This window comes from Oxyura jamaicensis, chromosome 4 (genome assembly GCF_011077185.1).
Source record: "Oxyura jamaicensis isolate SHBP4307 breed ruddy duck chromosome 4, BPBGC_Ojam_1.0, whole genome shotgun sequence".
Taxonomy (NCBI): Eukaryota; Metazoa; Chordata; class Aves; order Anseriformes; family Anatidae; genus Oxyura; species Oxyura jamaicensis.
The window spans coordinates 87,507,409-87,517,022 of NC_048896.1; the positions used below are offsets into that span (position 1 = coordinate 87,507,409).

The 9,614-nt window shown below is 44.7% G+C and overlaps 1 long non-coding RNA gene across 2 annotated transcripts; it reads left to right on the forward strand.

Moving 5' to 3' along the window:
• Positions 1 to 385: 385 nt before the first annotated feature.
• On the forward strand, positions 386 to 8,375 carry LOC118167059. 2 transcript variants are annotated; one of them, XR_004750909.1, is made up of 2 exons: positions 386 to 1,995; positions 4,008 to 8,375. It is a non-coding gene; the product is annotated as an uncharacterized LOC118167059 (long non-coding RNA). The 2 variants fall into 2 exon arrangements; XR_004750910.1 differs by having other exon boundaries at positions 4,124 to 8,375.
• The last annotated feature ends 1,239 nt before the right edge of the window (positions 8,376 to 9,614 follow it).

The window sequence follows — 9,614 nt, forward strand, 5'->3', positions numbered from 1 at the left end:
CAGCCCAGTGAGAAAGATATCCTTCGGTCATTCGTGAGAGCGGGTAATGGTTTCCTAAGGATTAATTCCTCCTAAAAGATACCGTCTGCATTCCTCTGGAAGATGCCCTCCCACAGGCCCTCTCAGAACAGCACTAAAAATAGTGCTCAGGCAGCGCAGTTTTGCCATCTCTCTGGGTAGGTAGGTGAAGTCACTTTAATTTACATAGCTCAATTCAGTTAAATTTGCATGATAATGTTAATTATCCACGGGTTTTAAACCGAATGACGATTCCACAAAAAGATAAGGCACAGTCCTATTTTTCTTTCCTTATAGGTAAAAAAAAAAATGTGCATGTGGTTTGCATAATTAAAATGGATTTTCTCCTTCTCCATTGCAGGTTGAGGTGCAGGCTCCTCTGTCATTTGGCTGCTCGCTCTGTGTGCATGCTTCTGCAGCCCCAACTTGTGGTAGCTCATTTCCCCATCCATGCTGCTGGGAGTGTGCATTCAGCCCCGTTAATAATCCCTGGAAAAGGCTGTGCAAGACAAGCTGCCGTCTTGCTCCTCTGTGGCTTTGCTGCTGCGGGATGGGCTGTTTGTGAACGGCAGCAGCAAACCCTTCCTCTTATCTCCACAGAGATAAAGCAGCCGGTGGCTAAGGGTGCTTCTTCATGAGCAAATTCACAGGGTCTTTGCAGCACATTTAGTCCTTGATTTTCCTGTGATGGTGGCAACTAAGTTCTGGCAGCAAGATTTTCCCCTAGAGATCCCCCAAACCCTTCCTGGCCTGAGAGATTTTCCATAAAATGAAAACACAATGTTTTTCCGCCTGCTTTTCCTTACATCACTTCTTCACCCCGTATCTTCAGAAAATATCAGACCCAGTGTCTCTTCTGAGTGATCAAAGCAGCATCTTTTCTCCATTTAAAAAATGACCTTGTGGAAATTGGGATGCTCCCCTGAATTCTGTTGTCTGGCTTTGTCTGAAACACTCTTCTTGTTCCTTCTCCAAAAACAAAACAAGGTGGCCAGGGATGGAGGAGCACTTCCAGTCCTGGCACTGGAGCAGTAGTATGCCTGGTCCAGATGCTGGGCAGACCTGGATGCTGGGATGATGATATTAACGGACTGGGGAACTGAAACTACTGCCATGGAGAGGAAGAAAGATCGTGTTTGCTGCTCTCTTTGCACTCTTGGCTTTGTTTGCTTTGCATGGCTGGTTTCTGGTTGGATTAAATAAAAAAAAAAAAAAAAAAAAAGTCTCCTGGCCCTTTGAGATGAGGAAACTCTTGATGTCAAAAGGAGGTTGTGAGGGGTTTAAGATGTGTCCTTCCCCTGGGAAAGGGAAAAGATGCTCCCGTGGGACCTGAGATATCCGGGACTCATGAAGCTCTACGTCTGGTAGTACTTAAACAAATGTTAATTAAAACATTTTAATGAGGATGTTTTGAGAACTGTACATTGGTCTGTGCATGCCCTTCGTGAAATATTAAACACTCCTGCCCTTTCAGTGGAGTCCTTCTCCCCAGGTCTTCCTGCAAATGGGGTTTGACACCCCTGACTATTTTGGAATTAAACAAACTTCTACAAAAATCTTAATGTGATCTTTGATGTTGCAGTCAAAGGAGCACATCCCAGAAAATGTTTTGCTCTCTCCAGTTCATCGTCTAGTTGTGTTTGTTGATATTTTCCCATCAGGCCCAACAACAAACAGCTGATTAACTCGTTAGCTGAGAGCATCAAAGCACAGGGCGAGAGCATGAAATCTCCTGCTGTGTCCTCCAGCTGCTCCTCACAGCTCGGTGGTTTCTGCAGGGCCTGTCTGGATGTGATCTGTCTGTCCTGCATAACTGGCCGTCTTGGTGACTCGTGGGCAGAGTGTGCCCACTCTTTCTTCAGCCAACTTTTCCGTGTTTGTGACTGTGCCAGTGCCAGGAGCTCCTCAAGGCAACACAATGTGGAGGGTCTTCTGTGGACAATCTCAGCCCTGTGATCATCTGCAGATAGCCATCAGGTACCCCGCGTGTCTCTTCCCTCCCACCTTCTCTTGCTTCTACCCCAAGGTCCTCCTGCCCTTTCTCCTCTTCATCTCCAGCATGTTCCTCTACATACATCCCACCAACCTCACTATCCTCCTTGCATGCACCCCTTCCCCAAAGCCTTGGTCCTCGATGCGTGGGGCCGGCTCAGAGCCCAGCAGGACCATGCTGGCTCTGCCCTTCTGAGCTGCTGAAGGGTCTGCATTTATTGGCAGTACTGGATTCAGGTCTGCCACGTGTGGCACACTTAGAAGGCAAAAAGACCAGACTTCGCACTTGCGGAGAAAGAGGAGCTGCAGATGAACTTGCTTTTCTCCCAGAGCAAAGATCTTTGCAAGGACATTGCTCACACAGGCAGCACAGGGGATTGAAGATCCTGGAGAACTCATCAGAAAGGCTAATGGGTTGGTAACAAACGGCAAGATGAGGGAGAGGAGATGGGCAGGACAGAAGTGTTTTTACATCTCTAAATCTCAGTCTTGGCAGCGGTGCCGCTGCTGAGCTCCCGGTTCTCCCGCACCCCCCTCCTTTGCAGCCCCTGGGCCTTTGCTTTGTTTGGCACCAAGTGCCAAATCAGACACTGCGAGCCTTGGTTTTGCAAATCTGCAACACAAGCAGGCATGTTTGCAAAAATGGGTGCACACTCACGCGCCCAACAGCACCTGAAACCACCTCCTGACACAGCACCCCACCATCGGGAGGCACGATCCCAGGTGCGAGGAAGTGGTTATATTTTTTTCCCCTTTGCATAAGGAGCTGCCACGGTGCACCTGAGAAATAGATATCCAGCAGCAAGCTGCAGGCAGTGTGAGATGACAGATACATGTTTAAATAATGTCTTTATTCTAGTTGAGCTGAAAAAATAATTATTGAATTTGGGTCTTCAGCCAAGAAGCACCTTTGTTTCTGAGTGCTCATTGATTAAAACATCTTGTGCTTTCAGCTACATTACCCTTCAAGCAGAATATTAAAAGAATATCTTTATTTGGAAGAAAAGAGGAATTTAGAGAGTGACCTTAATGTTTCTTGAGATTTGAAGAATTTCACCAAGCCTAGAGAAACTCCTACTTTTAAACTGGGGTAGAACAGGAAGTTTCTCTTGCATTGTTATTCACCCAGACGAGCCCTGGATTATATTTAGTCCCATTCATTCAGCACAATGAAAAGTGAGACTCCAGCCAATTTCCTTAAGCAAGGTTATTAATAAGCACCAGCACTAGGTGGCCGGCCATTTCTAAGTGGGGAAGACGATGCATGCAGCACAGCCACCCTCCCTCTTCTGACCAAGGTTCCCAGGGGATTTGACCCCTCGAAGCACTTTATGTCATCTACTGGGTACACGAGCCTAAACATCGACCCATGCCTGCCCATGCTTGCTGAGCTGTGCTCCCATGGAGCTGCGAACAGACCGTCCAGGGCCGTTTAGCAGTTTTTAAGCTGCAGCTAAATAATCTTTCAGTGCCTTCCTTGGGCTCAGGGCAGCTCTGTGAAGAGCTGCTACTGCTGCTACTGCTGAACTGCAGATACTGCGACAAGAGCAAAGACCCCCAGTATACAGGGGCATGTGTTGGAGCAGTCTGCAGGTCAGGAGCTTGGGTCAGAGAGGGCAGCTGTAGTCTGGCTGTAATTCCTGGCCTCATCCTTTGCCTTCCGTGTTATCTAAAGAGAAATTGATGGGGCTGTGCTAGATGACAGACTTATGCATGGCAAACTTCATACGTTTTCTTCCGTTTTGTTGGCTACCACTAGGACTTGAAGTATCTGAGCTCAAAATATCTCCTGCCTATGCTCAAGTAATCCATCCTATATGACTGGAAGTTTGGCCCTGCACTGTAGGAGTGCGCTCCCTACCACCGTCTCCATTTGTAGTCACCAAGGGGAGAGGTCTGGAGCTGAACGGTTTTGCAACTTTCAGCAGTGGGACACATTTCCGTTTAGGCCCCAAGCAAAATTCAGGCAATGTGATGTCTTGGCTTTGCTCGAACAGGAAAAACGAGTTGCTTCCCTCCTACTGGGAGTGATGGTGGGGAAGGGGTGGAGGTGACCTCTGTGCTTCTACAAAAGCAAAGTACAGCAACATGTGGCTGTTCTCTTCACATCTAGGAGCTGTGGTGGGATGCCTCTGCAGGTTATGGGTGCAAGGAAAGAAAGGAAACGATGTGTGTCAACCACTAACTATCACCTTTGGGGTTCAAATACTGAGGATGGAGGAAAGCTATTCTGACTTCTCCCTGCAAACTGCCCAGGTACATGAAATAAAAATTATCTGATGATCTGAAAACCAAACACCGGTCCTGGGAAGGTGATGGTCAGCATGGTCATGGTTCATTGGACCACTTGTACCCTCCATGCTCACCCCATCAGCAGTTATGGCACTGAGACTTCCCAGAGCTCAGCAGTTTCCACCTTTCTGTCTTTGTGCAAATGCAGGTGTTGCTGTGAGGCCCGTGTTCCAGCCAGATTTGGAAGATCTCAGCCATGAGGACTGTAAATGGACTTCCTTTTTTAAAGAACACCCAAGACTGTGTGCCATCAAGGCACGGCATCTTCAAAACCAGCACGGAGCAGGTAGGTAGGGCCACCTAGGCCAGCCAAATGTGCTATATAAAAGCAAGTTATTAAAGAAACAAAATATTAAGCCACAGAATTTCTTCAAATTTTAGCAAGTTTTATGTGTATGGTTGGCAGGGCTCTGTTATTCCTGCCAAGCACTCAATTAGCACTTGAGTTAATAAGATATTTTAATAGCTGTTAAATTAATCAACAACTCTGACACTGCTTCCCAGTGTTTTCCACGAGAAAGACGTTCTTTCAACCCAGTTCCTATGTTATCAGTGTCACTAATTATTTGTGTTTATTCTCTTTACTACACTTATTTGACTTCATTTGAAATTAGATGCAGTGATAGGGGATGTGTTTTCGTATTTTTCTGTAATGTGCTGAACAGATGAGGATTAGAGCTCCCAGCTATGAGAAAATGAGTACTCATAAGCATTTGTTCAAACAGAAATCACAGAGCCTTTTTGACAACTGTCATAATCCCTTTGATTTGCTCTTTGTCAGTGCTTTTGTGAGTTTGTTCACAGAAACGTTTGCCAAAATGAAAGTCCTGCTAATAGAGGTGAAAACATGTAACAGCCCCAGAATACTTGTGAAAATGTTTGGGCTGACCTGTGCCACAACTATTTTTTTTCTTTCTGGTGGTCTGACAGCAATCCAGGCAGGAAAAAAAACAATAGTTTGGGGTTGAGCTCATCAGTCCCTCAAAACAGCAAGTGAACTAAAAATAGAAGGAAAACACCAAGTAGAAGAAATTTACAAATAACTGAAGTATGTCCCCCAAACCATGGATTTAGAATTGTTTCATTTGGAAAATGTTAAAGAACAAAAGCAAACACATGATCTGTGGGCAGTTCGCCGCTCTGCAACAGCCGGGTGAGGGTGACGGAATCCCATCGAGGCTGGGAGCGGGGTCGGTGCGCGAGCGGGTTGCTGTAGGTCTTGGTATCTCCCCGGGTTCGCTCAAGCCCATGCTTCTGCTGTGAGTGGAATAGCCTAGGGCTGGAGCTGCGCTGAGAGAAATGAAAAGCTGTCATAAAATTATGTCATGTGCTGAATGTGCCAGCCTGTCGTGTAATAATAGCTAAAACTTTCTGTAATTAAAACAAGTAGCTAGTTATGGTGTCTGACTATGATCAAAGCTCTTTTGTCTGCTCTGACATTTGGCACATGTGAAAGATTTTGGCTTACACGGAAAATACTGTTGTGGTTTTTCTCTTGGTTTTAAATGGCAAGAAACATACATCTCAGATTATCCCTAAACTGAAAGAAAACAGTAACGGGAAACTGAGAACCAGAAAGTGCATGACGTAAAACGTCTACGATGTCTGGCAGAAGCAGCTCCTCTACCCCGAGATCATGCCTTCGGAGCAGTTGACCTGCTGCTGCAATGCAAACAGTTGAATTGTGCTGTTTTGTTTTTCTTCAGAGATGGGAACAGAGCTTGTGGGAGCATTCCCAAAGGTACCGCGCTGCCTTTGTAAAGTAAGAATTGCTTTTGCATAACAAATATTTGTCTGAATTGTGACAAACCAATTGTCTCCCAGTACAGGATTTTTTTCATTACTTGGACTGTAAAATATTTGAGATGTTTGATGGATCGAAGCTACCTTTCTGTTTGTGACATTTACATTATTTTTCTATACTGATGTCTGGTATCTATATTACAAAATACAGGGGTTGATGAGTAAATATAAACTGTTTTTGCAGTCAAATTCCTCTTCATCTCCAAAAAAAACCCAAACTAATCCAGAATTCCTTTTGCATCGCTGAAAACATCTACTTCCGCTTAGAAGACTCTGGGAGGACAAATATAAAGAAGTCGTAAAAAAACAGATGTGAACTGATTGGCTGAGGAACATCAGCCAATAATGTAATGTCTTAAACATTATTTTAGGCAACAAAATATAATCTGAGGGAAATGACCATCAGAGTGTACTGCTGAGCACTAGGATAAAATCCATCCTTTTCCTCAAGTTCTGAGGTATGTTGCATGAAGATTTCCTTCTTCCACATCTTGTGTGCAGTCGTGTCTTCTTGTGTTGCTTCTAATTTCAAATTGTGTCCTGTGAACTCAGTGGGCATGGGCTGAGTTTTTCCCCAAATTCAGGTATGTTTGATGTGGGTTTTCTCATCTTGGTCACGGCAAGCAGAATGGATTGTGAACTCTTTGCTCCACCTTGAAAAGCTCCCTGCATGCAGGTGTGCCTACACCTTCTGACCAGAGGTTTTTCTACTTATGCAGCTTATCAGAGAAGACAGGAAATATTTCTCCTCATTTGGGTAACTGGCAAATAAATTGATCTTCAGTCATCTTGGGCCACCTCTGCTTTAGAGGGCAGGACTTCTCTGGGAATGGTTGGGAGATCTTTGGTCTGTGCAGTGCTTGGAGTGACCACAGACTCCATGGACCTTTTGGACCAGGAGCAAACTGCTGAGTGCACAGGACCCCTCATCCCTGGCCAACATCCACTGCCAAATCCTGTTGACCGTCATGATGGTCTCCGGTGGTTTGTATCTCAGGAATGCCCCATGTCGACTGCGCCTTATCCACTTCCAGTCTTGGCTCCACATAATTCTGACAGCCATCCAGGGTGCCAGCACGATGTGCTCACGTGGACAGAGCACTAGCACAAGAGCTTTGGTCCTTACAGAAGCAAACCTTCGGAGCAAACATGATGAACCACAGCACCATGCAGGCTGCAGGCAAGGGTGTCATTGACATATCCAGGGACATTGCTTCCAGGTGGTGACAGACGGCATTACCGTCATGTGCAGCACCAACAAGCAGTGCGCTGTGACATTCCCTTGTCCCTGGCAGGAAGCTGTTGACCTATGGAGCTTTCTTACTAGATTAATTTATCCGCAGCTCACCTTCAGTGAATGCTTTTAATTGACAGCCTGACTGATCTGCCTCTGATGGAAGGTGAGCATTGTCATCTTGTAGACTGAAGCCTGAGGAGGAGACATTTGGAAAGAAGTTTTTTTTAAAAAAATGCAGATGCCAATGCAGAAGAATCAAAACTGCTGTCCTCAAAAAGGAAGGGGTCACAGGCTGCAGCTGGACCTGTTTCTGCTCCTATGCTTGGTCTGAGTGCCTGAAATCTCATAAATGGTGATGGAGATTGTTCTGCGGTGCCCAGGTACAGCAAGAGGGAAGGATCCCTCACCAAAATCCCCGTCACACTGGGTGTTTGTACACTCATTGTGTGGACGTGCGTGTTGACTATTCACCACTAAGAACCTTGCTTACCATAAGTAACCTCTCTTTTTGCTTATGTAGGCTCCTGTGGAGTTCTCTCAATCCTCGGGGATTCATTCCACTTGATAAAACAAAAGAATTGTTTTGCTACTATTGTAGTTTGAAGTGTTTCTCAATATTGTATTGTCTCACACCAGGATACAGTTAAGTAGGAGAGAGATGGAAGCTGTATTTCAAGCTGGGCATGGGAAAATTATACTGTAATTTGCATGGCTGCACTAGATACAGGAATCCACTGTGCACAGCTTAGCACTTTCTCAAGCCGGAAAACTCCGAAGCAGGAAGGTTCCCTGAAACCTGAAGCTAAACAAAATGTTGTTCTTTTGTACCATCTAAGTTTCTGAGTAATGTGAGCATTGTGCAGATGTTTAGGGCAACACGGTTCCTGGGGGCAGGTCTAGGAAAATGGTATCTTCCGTGATAGTAAACGGATTATTTCTATGGTATTGAACATGCTGACTATTGACTTTCTGTGTTACTACTGTATTGACTCTTAGCTTTCTTGCCAGAATATAGCTTTTCTATTTATTATGATTTGTGTCTGTGTGTGTATAAATGTCGACATACATTCGCACATATGTGTTTATGCACATGTATACACACACGTGGCCTGGGGGACTTGCCCATATCTGTATAAATTCCGTTTGGATTCTAAATTTTAAAGTTTCTATAAACTTTAACTCTCAGTGACAATTGAAGTGTCTGTTTTATGGCAGAAGAATGATCTTACCTCCAAATCAAGGACCATCAGCATTGTCATGGGAGCCCTTTGCTTTTCAGGGATCTCTTCAAAGGTGCTACTTGAAGAAAAAGAACAGAAGATCTCCAGTCTTGAGAGATATAAAGAGATCAGGTCCCACTGCAGAAGGGACAGACAGCCTAGGGGACAAAAAAAGAAAAAAAAAAAAAAAAAAAAAGACAATCTAGAAGCAGAAGACTGAACAGAGAAAGAGGGATGAGTGTGCCAAAGCTATACGCCATTTCTTGAAAGACACCAGTCAAACCTCAAAGGGTTCAAGAAGCAGTAAGTACTTCAAAAAATAGAAAAGCATTCGGGTGTTTATTGTTTTTTAGAGGTATTTTTATTATTTGCTGGGCTTTTTAAGTATACAGTATAAAGCAAAGACAACTTTTTCCTCTGAAAAGCTTTTATGTACATTATCCTGTCACACACACGAGATGCCAGGAGGGGCAAAGTTGAAGAATGGAAATGGGTGGAGTTATGGAAGAAATACTGAGCTCAGGGCAGATGGGTAGGAGCTTCTCTGCCCCCAAGGAGGACATCAGTCAGGGAGCTGCAGCATTGGCCTAGCAGGTTCAGAACTAGGTGGTTGCCTAAATCCAGATATTTGAAAGCCCGTTGACTCAGATGGAGCTGCTGGTGGCATCCACAGCACCAGAGTTAGATGGAGTAACAAAGGACCCAGTGAACAATATATTTCTAAGCCAAGTAGCATCACTTTTGAACAAAGTGAGATGTGTAACATTAGGACAGTACATATTTAAATAAAAGCTTAATCTTTAAGCCTGAAGAGCATACTCCCGAGATTGTCACTGAGGTGAGTGCAAGATAAAACCCCAAAATAATATAATAAACGTGAAGAATTCCTGGAGGAAGGGATCTCGAGGTGCTTTGCAACAGTAAATGATACAGAGAAGACTAATAATTAGCAGTTTGCTGTGAGCTGGCGTCTCATCTCCTGGAAACCCCTACAGAAAGGAATTGGGTGGGTTTCCAGCTGACCATGTAGTGCTGTAGGAAGGAAGTTTGGT